At 41.9% G+C, this 13,964-nt stretch overlaps 1 protein-coding gene across 5 annotated transcripts in view; it reads right to left on the bottom strand.

Annotated features, from left to right (window-relative positions):
• CTNNA2 (catenin alpha 2) overlaps positions 1–13,964 on the bottom strand; it is an 814,165-nt gene that overhangs the window by 651,704 nt on the left and 148,497 nt on the right. The window contains exon 1 of one of the 5 annotated variants that reach the window (XM_074992259.1): positions 13,422–13,529. The exons of the other annotated variants lie outside the window; for them this stretch is intronic. The gene's annotated coding sequence lies outside the window, so the exon portion shown is untranslated. Of the gene's footprint in view, positions 1–13,421; positions 13,530–13,964 lie in introns of those variants that run through there. 5 annotated transcript variants of the gene reach the window in all.

The raw sequence follows: 13,964 nt of genomic DNA, 5'->3' as shown, positions 1-13,964 counted from the left end.
GTGTCTACACTACCTCCTTATTTCAAAGGGAGGATTGTAAGTAGGGTGTTGGGAGTTTTTATTAATGAAATGCTGCACTGCATATGCAGCACTTTATTAAGCAAATTCCCCTCCCCTCCCTGTGGCAACTTCAAAGTTTTAAACTTCGAAGTACCAGTTTGTGTCTAGCAGCAGCTCACCACTTCAAAGTGCCCGGGGTATGTCGAAGTCAAAGTACCAGTGGGTGAGCCATGGCTAGACACGAACTGGTACTTTGAAGTTTAAAACTTCAAAGTTGCTGCAGGGGTGGAGAATTTGCTTAATAAAGTTCTGCATATGCACCACAGCACTTCAATAATAAACTCCCAACACCCTACTTACCATCCTCCCTTTGAAGTAGGGAGGTAGTGTAGACACAGCCCTAACAAAGTTATTTATTAGGTAGTGAGCTTTCAGAAGTAGGTCTTACCAACAAAAGTTCAAAAAAATATATGTGTTAGTCTTTAAGGGGCTACAGGACTGTTTGTTTTTTTTACAATGGCATAAGGAAGAAGATGATACCCAAAAGATCCTGCCAAGAGACCCTGTCCCCCACCCTCCCCGCAAACATGTGAGCAAGAATCAATCAGACAACCACACAGCTCTATAAGGACGTCTTTGTGGCTCCTGACACTAAATAAAAAAGTAAAAAAATTGCAATGTAGTGAAAAAAAAGGCTCCTGATTATTTTCTATAAACAGTGAATGTCTAAAAGCTCAAGAACGAACAACTCATGTCTAAAGAGCAAATGATATATGATCTCAAAAAGTTGGGTATCTCCCGCTAGCATCCGCCAGTGAGCAAGAAGGTTCCGGAGTGAAAGTTAGAAAGACAGTGGTGCAAACACACAACTAAAGTGTTAGGAAATAGAATATGTAAGAAGTTTGTGAATGTCCCACAGTAAACATGTATCACATCACAAATCATTGTATGAGCGCTGTTCTTAAAACAAGGGTTAGAAGAAATATGGTTTGATATTTATTAAGAATGTCCCTGTATTGACATACATTACTGCTTTTGAATTACTGAGTTTTTTTATCAAATTGGAAAAAATGGCTCTTCTTGCTATTTTGGTTGCCGATCCATGCTCTAGATAGAAAAATGTTCAGTCCCATCTCAGAGCATTCACTCATCCCTTCCAGTTTTCCATTTTCAGCAGTTTGACGCTTTGATCTTAAAAGTGAAATAAGCATTCAAACATTAATGAGAGAAACAGCTGTTTTCAACACTCTAGAAAATTGGAATTTCTATTCATTAGTTCATAAAATCATTGTTTTCCATTTTCTCCTGTAGGTAGTTTGTTCAAAATCTACATGAAAATATAAAAAATTCTTTTGTCGAAATGGTATTATGGACTCCAGTAATAGCAGTTCAATTTGCAGTCTAATAATTATGCACGTAACTTGAATCATTATTTTCACCAAGTTTTATACACCAGTCACAAGCATAGATTTAGTTTTATTTACAGATATTATCAATTAGGGTGAGAGACTGATGTTCCAGCCACTGGCCTGTATTAAGATTTTCCTAAATGGCTAAAACCCACTGAAGAACTTTTATTTTGTTTCAATACACACACGAGAAGAGGGGAAAATCAGGAGGGAGAAGAAACAGAGATTTTAAGATCATATCTATATAATAAATTGCACCAATTTACCTAAAGGTCTGATTTCAAATAGATTTAGTTAAACCAACACAAAACCCACTGTGCACATTCAACTTGCATTGCATTTGATTTCAAGCAGGGACTACATCAGTGAAAACTAAGGATATTTAAGTTTGCACCCTCTCCATCCACATGGGTGAGGTACAGCACAAAACTTTGAAGTGCATTTTTCTACTCATACCCTGGTCCTCTGAACCGTGGGGCAGCATAGACATGCCATAAACTTAAGACCTACAGAATGCCCATTTGATCCGACAATTCCCCTTTTTGTCAGTGGGTAAACCATGACATTCTTAAGCATGTTCCCCTTTGGTCAACTGGACATTTAAAATATAATAACAATATGGAGGATACATAGTTTTAGCAGCATCCACCAAAGGCCAGCAAAGGTGTTACTGAAATTTATTGGAGGTGGGTTTTTCTTTGCTTGTTTGTTTAGGTTTCAGACAGTAAAGAAAGCTGGGTGGGGGGAAGGCTGTTCTAGATTTCATTTTAACAAATAGGAAAGACCTGAGTATGGATTTTGTGGAAGCACCATCAACGCGATTTTTAAGAGGATAGACCAGTGCTTCTCAACCAGTGGTAAATTAACCCTTGTGGGTACACTGAGGCCTTCCAGAGGGTATATCAATTCATCTAGCTACTTGCCAATTTTTTTCAACAGGCTACATAAAAATACTAGTAAAGTCAATACAATGAACATTTGGTTCATTCAGACGAAGACTTGTTTCTACTGCTTCATATGCCTTACACTGAAATGAAAGTACAATATTTCTATTCAAATTCATTTATTTGATAATAAGATGGTAAAAAGTTAGCACGTTTTCAGTTGCAGTCTGTGGTATTTTTGCCTGTTTTTTGGTCTGTGGTTTTTGAGTGACTTGTATCTTGGTGGCATGCAAAACAAATCTGACTCAGGAAAAGGGTACAGTATTCTGGAAAGGTTGAATGACACTTGTTTCAAGACCTCAGATTATCTTACGACCATAGTTCTCAACTGATGGTACATGTACTCTTAGAGGTACGTGAAAGAAGTCTGGGGTTACTTTTTTTTAAAGGGGTACTTTATTTTAAAAAAAAAAGTTAAGAAACACTAGGCTAGACAAACATCTGTTAGGGATGACCTACCTACTTGGTCCTACTACAAGTGCAGGGGACTGGACTCGATGACCTACTGAGGTCCCTTCCAGTTTTAGTATTCTATGATCCTATGATAAATTCATGTTGTTTAACTAACAAAGAACTATATTTAAGAATGTAAGCTGTACAACTTTTTATGACATTTTTACCCTGCCTGTTGAGCCCACTAGCCCAGTAACCCCAACAAAGAAGCAAATAGGATGTTTTGCAGGATTTTTTTCATGACAAAGCCATACTATTCCCTATAACCTTATTGTCTTCTAGATTAGTACTTTACTGCTTATTCAATGCTATGACCAATAATACTTCACATACCAAAGTTAAGCTTTCTGACTGAAAAGCTTTGCTCCTTGTTTGAAAGATAAATTATATATTTGGTTTTTGACAGTCTTCTGAGTATTCAGCTGTCCTGTCCATGAGTTATCACAGATAAATTCCAACTCTTCTACTAAATCCTTGAGAACACAAGAATGAATTTTATCAGGTCCTGCCAACATGAACACACATAATTTCTCTAAATATTTTCAACCTGTCTTTCCTATTTTAATTTGCATTCTTAGTCCCTTGTTAATAACTGTATAGCATATGGATATCAGTCACCTGCTCAGTGAAGATTAGTATGTATTTTGCTTCAAACACCTCAGCCTTCTTCATGTTATCAATGATCTCCCTTTCCCTTTTAAGTAGACAACCTATAATTTCCTTCATCTTTCTTTTGCTCATGATGTATTTAAAGAACATTTTCTTTTAGCCTTTTATGTTCCTTTGTAAAGGGAAAGTCATTTTGTGCCTTAGCATTTTGATTTTGTCTTTACATGCTTACACTATTTTTGTGCTCTTCTGTAAACTCTGCTATGAAGCCTCTGTGAGCACCATGCCTGAATGAAGGAGGAAGGCTGGTCAGATGTGTATCGATTCATTGACCGTCAAACAACAATAAGAATGAAACCTGATGCCAGTACAAGTAAATGATAAAAGATGCCGGCTTGGACATCACCTGGATAAACAAGGTCCATGATACCAATCGAGTGATCAGGGTTGCATCGATAAGTTGGCTACTGAAAGAAAATTACTGCTAACACATATGCTATCCATTGGAACATGGAACGTTCAAACACTGTGGGCATCTGGAAGATTAGAGCTGCTTGGGAAGGAGATGGAGAGATATCGATGTGATAGACTTGGACTGGAAGAGATGTGTTGGACAGCATCAGGAGAGAGATGTGGTTGCGAAGTCATTTGGTCAGGAAACGAAACAAGGCATGAAGCAGGAGTGGGATTCCTTCTTAGCAAAACAGCTAGAAAAGCTTTATTAGGATACATACAGGTGAGTACAAGAATTATGGTAGTGAGATTCGAAGCACAACTGCTCAACATCTCAGTCATTCAGGTGTATACACCCATGTCAGACAGTACAGAGGAAGAGACTGGGCTATTCTATAAAGACTTGACAACGACGGTGGAGGAGAAACTGAAGAAAGATGTGTTGATCATTGTAGGAGATTGGAATGCAAAGGTTGAAACAGATAAAGGCTGGGAGAGAGTCATGGGAAGATTTGGATATGGAGATAAAACGAATGAGATGAGAAACTACAAGAGTTTGCTGCAGAGCATGAGATGGTGAACTGTAACATGAGATTCCAACAAACGGACTGTAGGAAGTGGATGTGGTGATACAATGATGGGAAGTCCAAGAATATGATAGATATGATTTTGATAAGAAGAAGATGGATAACATCAGTACAGCAGTGCCGAACTTTCCAAGGAGCAGATATAGACTCAGACCAGTCTAGTGATCGCAAACATCAAGATAAAACTCAAAAGGAAATGTAAGACACAGTTTAACAAAAGAAGACACGTGGCGAGGCTACGTGAGAATGAAACAGGGAATGCATACAGACCAATGCTAGAAGAGAAGATTAAGAATATCACCACAGGGAAAGACGTAGATAAGACTGTCACAGGGATAACCATCACTATAGAAGAGGCAATTGAGCAGACTGTTCCAGAAGAAGAAAAGATCAATAAGAAGTAGATTATGCAGGAGACACTGAAGTTAGTTCAACAGAAGAGAGCGTTGAAGATCAGAAGAGATGTTTCTGAGATGGCGGAGAGGAGTATAAAACAATTAGGAATATTAATCGGAAATGGCAACTGAAGCAAATGGTGATCAAAGATGAGAACAAAGTGCTCATGAACAGGGAGAAGACTGTGCAGTAATGGATGAGTTATTGCACCGATCTATACAAAGCACAGTTGGACACGAGTGTCTCAGAGGGACTGACTGAAGAACTGAAAGAAATATCTCCACTGAGCATCAAGAGCAAGACCGATATTTTGAAGGAGGAATTAGAAAAAGCAGTGAAACTACTAAAGAACAAGAGCCCTGGAAATGAAAAGATCACGGGAGATATGATCAAATACAGCAGAGAAAGCATGATTCAGGAAATACACCAACTATGTAATACAGTTGGAAAGAAGGGAAGGCGCCTAAGGAATGGACAAGATCTGTGCTAGTGACAATACCAAAGAAAGGAAGTACATTGTAGTGCAAGAACTACAGAATGACTGCCCTAATGAGTCATCTAGGCAAGGTGCTGATGATGATACTGACTGAGAGACTAAGATTCCAGATAGAACAACATGTAGCAGACAAGCAAGGGGGGTTCAGAAAATATAGAAGTACCATACAGCAGATATTGGCACTAAGACTGATAGCGGAAAAAGCTCAATGAAAGAACAAGAATGTATACATTTGCTTCGTTGATTTTCAAAAGGCATTTCACAGTATAGATCAGAAAGTGACTTGGGTGGTGTTGGAGTCATACAGAGTGGATAGCAGACTGCTACGGTTGTTGAAGGATACCAGTGAAAATGCAGAGGCAGTGGTGAGAACATGTGGGGAGTTGGGAAGTTGGTTTAAATCACATCCAAGTACAAGACAAGGAGATCCAATATCACCAAGTATCTTCTTGTCCATCACTTTCTCCAGATGTGCAATGATCAAGGAAGAGGTATAAGGGATATCTGTGCATGGGAAAAAATTAACAATTTGAGGTTTGCAAATGAGATAGTTATCATTGAGGAAGATGAGGAAACGCTAGCAAAAATGGTGCAGGCATTAAATGAAGAAGGGAAGTGGTATGGACTGATTATGAACATTGATAAAACAAAAACAATGGTATCTGGAGCTAAGGAAATAGGACAGAAGATCAGTGTTGATAGTATTGAACTAGAAAACGTAGAGAAGTTCACATATCTAGGGAGCAACATAACACATGATCTGGACCGTAAGAAGAAAATAGTGACTAGAATAGCGAAAGCAAGAGCAAGTTTGAAGGCGATGGATAAGATCTGGAAAAGCAAAGTGAGTACTTTAAGAACGAAGCTGAGCATCTTGAAAACGTGTATTCAGCAGCATGTTGTATGGGTGTGAGACATGGGTGATAATGAAAGATTCGAAGAGAAGTATATTGGCTTTCGAAAAGAGTTGTTATAGAAAGATTCTGAGAATAGGATGGATGCAGAAGGGCACCAATGAGGAATTATATAGAAAGATACAGCCGAAAGAGAACCTGCTGCAGAAAGTTATAAAATGGAAGGTACAACTATTTGGACATATTTGCAGAATGAATGATGAACGAAAAATCAAGACCCTGGTATTCGGCATAATGGATAGTTTGACTAGGAGAGGCAGACCCCACAGAGAATGGATAGATGATATGGTAGATTGGTGAGGAGCTAGTCTACAGAAGCTAAGCCACGCTGTACTGGACAGGGAAAGATGGAAGGAAGTAGTGAGAGAGGCATCAGACACCAACGGGCACTGAGCCCACAGTTATTGATGATGATGCTCTTCCACTGTCATTTATACATGTTTTCACTTTTTGTAGAATGCATTATTTGTTTTCAGGGGATTAAGAGCTTTTGATGGAGCTGCAATTACCTCTTATTATTCTTCCTCTCCTGAGCAACTCTTTGCCTCAGAGTTCCTTCCCATCAGCCCTTACCAAGTTTTCTCAATTGCTTATAATCCAATTTTTGGAAATCCATTAACCTTACTCTGATGCCTTCTCTTCCTTAGAATCATGATTGCTTTCACCCTTATTGCCTTCTACCTTCAGATTCATTACCAATTCCTCGGTAGTGGTCAGAATCAAGTTTAAATTGTCCTCTGGGTTACTTCCTTGGCTATCTAAAACAAAGGAGTTGTCTCCACTACATTCCAAAAACTTACACAATAGGGCTGCATCTACACTCCCTACCACCTTCAGGAAGGGGCATGGTAATGAGCAGATTGCAAGATGTTAATGAGGCATGGATTAAAATATTTTGTGCCTCATTAGCATATCCCTGTGACATCTCACTTACAGAAGACTCTCTTCCAGAAGCAAAGCTGCCATGTAGACGGGGCTCCTTTGGAAGGACATGGGGGTCCTTCTGAAGGAACACCCCCTTCCCAAAGACCCTTCTTACACAAACATTTCTGTGAAGATGGGTGCTTTCAAAATCAGGGCACCCTTTGAGGGAACACTGGCTACACAGATATTTTTATTTAGAGATCAGCCCTTTCAATGGACTGGGTGGCTGGCAATATGCAAATGAGATGCTAAATATTCATATCAGCACCTCGTTTGCATTTTTGAATGGCCTTTATTAACATGCCCCCTCTGAAAGAGAGGGGCCCTGCAACCACGGTCCTCCTCAGAGGACAATAAGAGTCTGAATTTTCTTATAACGACCTAATAGGGTGACCATCCATCCTGTTTTGGCCATGACAGTCCCATATTTCAGGCACCAGGAAGGAGTCACGACTTATTTTAACAAAGGAGCTAAGTGTCCTGTATTTACACCCCCTGCTGAGCTACCCTTTGCCCAGGTCAATGCAGCCACAGCTGCTGCCTGGAAAGTATGTGCAGCACATACTTAATGGCCACACGTATAGGCAGCAGCAGGAGAGGGAGCCAGCAGGGGCAATGTCATATATTAGTAAGGTAGGGTATGTTGGGGCAGGAGTGTGGTGTGTGTTCCCCAGTCCTTTTCAAGATTTTAATGGGACCTGGCAGCTACCCTGCAGCCAGGGAGACAACCCCCTGCCAAAGCAGGGCTGTAGCCCCACTGCAGCTCCCCAACGACTCAGGGAGAAACCAGGAACCTCACTAGCAGGACTGCAGCCCTGTTCGCAGCTCCCCATGGCTTAAGAAGAAGCCAGAAGCCACGCTAGTGGGGCTGCAGCCTCACCTCTGGCTCCCCGTAGCTTGGGAAGAAGCCAGAACCCTTACTAGTGGGGCCACAGCCCCATTCATGGCTCCCCCCAGCTTGGGGAAGTCAGGAACCTCCCCTGTAGGGCCACAGCCCCGTTCCTCCCTCCCCACAGTTTGAGGAAGTCAGGAGCCTCACCGGTGGGACCACAGCCCCATTTATGGCTCCCCACAGCTTGGGAAAGCAAGGAGTCGCACTTGGTGGGGCTGAAGCCATGTTACTGGCTCCCCTCAGTGTGTGGAAAAGCCTGGAGACTCACCTGCAGGATTGCTGCCCTCTTCCCAGTGCCCAGTGGCATGGGTCATCTGGCAAACCCCACGCACACCCTGCTTCCGCAAGGCAACTGCCCCTGCAACCAGGGAGCTCCTCCATGGGGCAACAGACCCATTCCTGTGCCCCATACTATGGGGCAACCAGAGATTTGCACTTGCTTGGCAGCCACAACTGGGCCATGTCTACACGTGCCCCAAACTTCGAAATGGCCATGCAAATGGCCATTTCAAAGTTTACTAATGAAGCGCTGAATATGCATTTCAGCGCTTCATTAGCATGCGGGCGGCAGCGGCACTTTGAAATTGACATGTCCTGCCGCTGCGCGGCGCGTCCAGACGGGGCTCCTTTTCGAAAGGGTCCCGCCTACTTCGAAGTCCCCTTATTCCCATGAGCTCATGGGAATAAGGGGACTTCGAAGAAGGTGGCGTCCTTTCGAAAAGGAGCCCCATCTGGACGTGCCGCACGGCGGCAAGGCACGTCAATTTCAAAGAGCCGCTGCCGCCCGCATGCTAATGAAGCGCTGAATATGCATTTCAGCGCTTCATTAGTAAACTTCGAAATGGCCATTTGCATGGCCATTTCGAAGTTTGGGGCACGTGCAGACGTAGCCCTGGAGAGCTACCCCTCCTCCACCAGGGTATCCTGTATTTGTCTTAGGGAAATATGATCACCCTAGTACATAATGAATATCAGCACAATCTCTGTCTGCATTATTTGGTGCCAACAACTGAACTATAGAAACAAGTCTCAGATTGACATTTTGACATATCTGCTTATGTAGTCAAAAGCAAAGATACCCACAATCTTTACCACAAATTTGCTTTTTGGGCACAAATCGATCCCACAGAAAGGGATCGGTCCCTATCACTTTTTTAAAAAAATTAACCACAAAACTTATTTTGCTAAGCAATTATATTTGAAATTGTTAATAAGAAAAAAAATTATTTCAATATTTGTATTTCAAATATAAGCCAAATAGAACGCACAAAATTCAAACCAGATCTTTCCCCACATGTATATTATGTAGGACAAGGTAGAGGACAAATCCTTCAAGGCATTTACCACTAGCTAGCAAAAGAGCTTAAGTGTATTCTGTATCAGATATTGTCCATTATGAAAAAGGTCATGTCAAGAATTTTCCTTCTATTAAACAGAGTTAAGGCTGCACCCAAAACGAACAGAAAGCAGCAGGTGGTGGCATAGATTTTAAGCAAACCTTCTAAATTCTTCAGGAGTAAGCTCAGTCTTTTTTCATGTGTTTTACCAGTGCCAATAACAGTTGGGACCCAATCGGTCCCTGCCAAAAGCAGGTGGAAAAGGAGGCAACTACCCCAGATCCCAGTGATTCACAGGGGCCTGGAGCTCCCAGCTGACACCACTGCATGGCCCTTTAAATTATTGCTGGAGCTCCTGAGTGGCTTTGAGGGCTGGAAAGGATGCCCTGTGCGATGGTCTCGGGGCAGCACTAAGGTATGACTGCCTCTGGCACACCTTGCTTGGGGGTATGACACTATTACCACCACCACCACCCCCTGGGACCAGCCCATGATGGAGCTCTGTAGATGAATCACAGAATCATTGAATTCTAGGGCTGGAACAGACTTCAGGAGGTCATTGAGTCCAGCTCCCTGACTAAAGCATGATCAACCCCAACTAAATGATCCCAGCCATGACTATGTCAAGCTGGGACTTAAAAACCTCTAGGGATGGAGATTCCACCACCTCTCTCGGTAATGCATTCTAGTGCTTCACCACCCTCCTAGTGAAATAGTTTTCCCTAATACCCAACCTACACCTCTCCCTCTGTAACTGCAGACCATTGCTCCTTGTTCTGCCATCTGTCACCACTGAGATCAGTCTCTCTCCATCCTCTTTAGAGCCCCCTTTCAGGAAGTTGAAGACTGCTATCAAATCATCCCTCAGTTTTCTATATTGCAAACTAAATAAGCCCAAATCGCTCAGCCTCTACTTCTAGGTCATGTGCTCCAGCCTCTTAATCATTTTAATTGTCCTCTGATGAACACACTCCAATGTGTCTAGATCCTTTCTATACTGGGGGGCGGGGGGCAGAACTGGACGCAATACTCCAGATGCAGCTGCACCAGTGCTGAGTACAGGGGAATAATAAATTCGCTAGATTGTCTGGAAATGCCTCTCCTAATGCACCCCAATATGCCATTAGCCTTCTTGGCTACAAGGGGCACACTGTTGACTCATACCCAGTTTCTCATTCACTGTAATCCCTGGGTCCTTTTCTGCTGCACTGAGACTTAGACAGTTGGTCCCCAGCCTGTAAAATGTTTCGGATTCTTCTGTCCCAAGTGCAGGACTCTGTACTTTTCCTTAGAATCATAGAACATTGGAACTGGAAGGGACCTCCAGAGGTCATCGAGTACCATTCTGTGCCCTCTTGGCAGGACCAAAGACCATCTATTCTAGATCATCCTCTGTAAGTGTGAGACCATGTCAAATGCCTTATTAAAGTCTAGCTATATCACATCCGCCATCTCTCCCTTATCTACAAAGCTTGTTGTCCAGTCAAAAAAAGCTATCAGATTGGCCAGGCATGATTTGTTCTTTACAAATCCATGCTGGCTGTTACCTATCACTTCATTTTCATCCAAATGTTTGCAGATGAATTCCTTAATTATTTGCTCCATTATCTTTCCTGGCACAGAAGTTAAACTGACTGGTCTGTAGTTTCCTGGGTTGTTCTTTTTTCTGTTTTTATAGATGAGCACAATGTTTGCCATTTTCCCATCTTCTGGAATCTCTCCCAACTTCCAGGACTTTTCAAAGATGATAGCTAAAGGCTCAGAAACCGCCTCTACCAGTTCCATAAGTATTCTAGGATGTATGTCATCAGGCCCTGGTAACTTGAAGACATCTAATTTTTCTAAGTAATTTTTAACTTGTTCTTTATGTATTTTATCCTCTAAACCTACCCCTTTCCAAAAAGCATGCATTATGTTAGGCATTTCTGCATTGGCCTTCTTGGTGAAGACTGAAACAAAGAAGTCATTAAGCACCTCTGCCATTTCCAAGTTTCCTGATATTGTTTCTCCCTCCTCACTAAGTAGTGGGCCTTCCCTGTCCTTGGTCTTCCTCTTGCTTCTTATATATTTATAGAATGCCTTCTTGTTACCCTTTATGTCTCTGGCTAATTTGAGCTCGTTTTGTGCCTTGGCCTTTCTAATCTTGCCCCTGAATACAAGCAGTGTTTGCTTACATACATCTTTTGTAATTTCTCCTATTTTCCACTTTTTATATGACTTGTTTTTGATTTTGAGATCATGAAAGATCTCCTGGCTAAGCCAAGGTGGTCTTTCACCATACTTTGTAGCTTTCCTATGCAGCAGTATAGTTTGCTCGTAGGCCCTTAATAATGTCCCTTTGAAAAACTGCCACCTCTCCTCAGTTGTTTTTGATCTTAATCTTGCTTCCCATAGGACTCGATCTACCAGCTCTCCGAATTTACCAAATTTTTCTTTCCTGAAATCCACTGTTTCTATTTTGCTGTTTTCCCTTTCACTATTGCTTGGAATCAGGAACTCTGCGATGCCATGGTCACTTTCTCCCAAGCTACCTTCCACTTGCAAATTCTCAATGAGTTCCTCCCTATTTGTTAAAATCGAATCTAGAACTGCTTCCTCCATAGTAGCTTTTTCCACCTTCTTAAATAAAAAAATTGTCATCTGTGCAGTCCAAAAACTTTCTGGATATTCTGAGCCTCACTGTGTTAGTTTCCCAATATATGTCTAAATAGTTTAAGTCCCCCATCACCACCGAGTCCTGTGTTTTGGATAATTTTGTGAATTGTTTAGAGAAAGTCCTATCCACCTCTTCTACTTGGCTAGGTGGTCTGTAGTAGACCCCTACCACAACATCACCCTTGTTTTTTACCCCTTTTAACTTAACCCAGAGACTCTCAACATGTCAGTCTCCTACATCCATCTCCACCTCAGTCCAGGTGTGCACATTTTTGATATATAAGGCAATACCTCCTCCCTGTTTACCATGCCTATGCTTCCTGAGTAAGTTGTACTCTTCTATACCAATATTCCAATCATGCATATTATCCCACCAAGTTTCTGTGATACCAGTTATATCACAGTTGTGTTTGTTTATTAGGATTTCAAGTTCTTCCTGGTTATTACCCATGTTTCTTGCATTTGTATACAGGCATCAAAGATACTGATTTGCTTTTGCCTCCCAGTTCTGTTTAGTCCCTCTTTTTTCTCTGCTATTATATTCCATGATCCCTCCCATTTCCAACCCAACTCCCAGGTCTCCAGGTTTTTTACTTACCTGTGGGCTTTGGTCACCTGTCCCCATCAAACCTAGTTTAAAGCCCTGCTCACTAGTTTAGCCAGTCTCAATCCAAATACATCCCTCCCATTCCTCAAAAGGTGAATTCCACCCCTATTTAGCAGTCCTTCATGGAAAAGGATCCCATGATCGAGGAAGCCAAAACTCTCCTGGCGACACCATCCTCACAGTCAGGCATTCCCCTCCAAAATGAACCTGTCTCCATCTGGGACCCTATCCTGGACAGAAAGGATTGAGGAGAACACCACTTGTGCTCCCAACTCCTTCACCCGTACTCCCAGAGTCCTGTAGCTTGATCTGCTCAAGGTTACACCTTGCAGTATCATTTGTGCCCACCTGGATGAGCGGCATGAGGTAATAGTCAGTAGGCTGGATAAGCCTTGACAACACCTCCGTAACGTCTCAGATACAGGCTCCTGGCAGGCAGCACACCTGCTGGGATGACATGTCAGGGTGACAGATAAGTCCTCCGTACCCCCTCAGAAGAGAGTCTCCTACCACCACTACCCAACGTTTCTTTCTCACAATGGTGGCAGCAGACATCCCAGCCTTGTTGAACCTCATCAGATTTCTTTTGGCCCAATTCTCCAATTTGTCTAGGTCACCCTGGACCCTATCCCTACACTCAGATGTATCTACCTGTCCCACTAGCTTACTGTCATCTGCAAATTTGCTGCAGGTGCAATTCAACCCCTCATCCAGGTCATTAATAAAGATGTTGAACAGTACTGACCTTAGAACCAATCCTTGGGGCACTCCATTTGAAACCGACTGGCAACCACGTAAACAAACACCAAACAAATTGTATATGTTCTGATGGAGGTGGCAAGAGTGGTGGTGGGATTTTGTTGCTAATGCAGATAAGAATCCCAGTCATGAGCCCAAAGCCCTTTGTCCCCCGCACTATAACACAGAACAAAAAAAAGAAGAGACTTTCCTTACCCCAAAGATTTTCAGCTAAAGATATATCTTTCTATTTACATTCCTATTACTGAAGAAAGTTAAGAGGAAGAAAGTCTCCTCCTGCCTTAACACAAGTGTACAAATCCCCCCAAATTTGAAGTGGGTGGAAATTAATTTACTTATTCATAATGGTGCTCAGTTTTTTTTCAGCCAAAGCTCTCTTTTTTTGCAAAAAGACAGAGCAACACTGAAACATTTTTGTGAATTCATGTCCATTTCATCCTATTATTTAAAAAAAAATAACAACGTGGAAATAATTAGAATATTTTCAATCACCATTGTTAAATGAAACGTTCTTTAAAAAGAAACTTGT

The sequence above is a fragment of the Carettochelys insculpta genome, chromosome 4, assembly GCF_033958435.1.
Source record: "Carettochelys insculpta isolate YL-2023 chromosome 4, ASM3395843v1, whole genome shotgun sequence".
Taxonomy (NCBI): domain Eukaryota; kingdom Metazoa; phylum Chordata; order Testudines; family Carettochelyidae; genus Carettochelys; species Carettochelys insculpta.
Note: the sequence above shows the minus strand (reverse complement) of the source record. Positions and strands in the feature narration are given on the sequence as shown.